Below are 698 nucleotides of genomic sequence, written 5' to 3'. Positions count from 1 at the left end.
AGTCAGTGTCCTTCTGTCAGTGTGCACATATGGAATGTGTGCACTTTCATTGAAAATGCATTAAGCTCTCCAGAACCACTGATTTATATTCAACAAGACGAGAAGCAGCTGCTCCTTCACCTCTATAGAGAGTGTGTTCTTAAAAGTGTGCATATCTTTAAACACGCATTCATACAAAGTCCTCGGACACACACACAGCCCAATACATCGTGCAGTGTGTGTATGTGTGTGTGTTAATGATTACCAGTGCTTGTAAAAGGCCAAAGAACAAACAAGTCATTAGGTTCATGTGTGGAGAGATGAATGATATTCATTTATTCTATTTGTCATCTTGAGGCCGTTGGAGAAGAATCAGGGTTGATGACGACAGGCTAACAGGCATGCTGTAACAGGAAAATAGAACGTGTGTGTGTGTGTGTGTGTGTGTATCTCTTTGTTCTTTACCATAACTGAATTCCAAGATACTTTCTCACAGTATTCACATTTACGCAACTTTCACTTTATGTGCACCGGGTTTTGTAGCAACTTGTTTCGCTGGCTTATTCTTTTATGTTGGGCTGGTTGTGTAATCTCATCTTCAGAGCAGAACAATAGTGCCACACATGCTGCCTCCATATGCGTTTATTTTTATTCAGAGATGATGTTTCAACCCTCCTTCTTTAAAATCAACAACAGTGACAAAATGTTCACTTGCTGCC

General features: G+C 40.3%; 1 protein-coding gene across 1 annotated transcript in view; it reads right to left on the bottom strand.

Moving 5' to 3' along the window:
- The window catches only part of dennd5b (DENN/MADD domain containing 5B), a 54,521-nt gene that overhangs the window by 28,725 nt on the left and 25,098 nt on the right, over window positions 1-698 (bottom strand). The window lies entirely within an intron of this gene.

The sequence above is a fragment of the Morone saxatilis genome, unplaced genomic scaffold (genome assembly GCF_004916995.1).
Source record: "Morone saxatilis isolate NCDOM2014 unplaced genomic scaffold, NCSU_SB_2.0 Contig10, whole genome shotgun sequence".
NCBI lineage: Eukaryota > Metazoa > Chordata > Actinopteri > Moronidae > Morone > Morone saxatilis.
The sequence above is the reverse complement of the archived record's forward strand: the minus strand, read 5'-3'. Positions and strand labels throughout refer to the sequence as shown.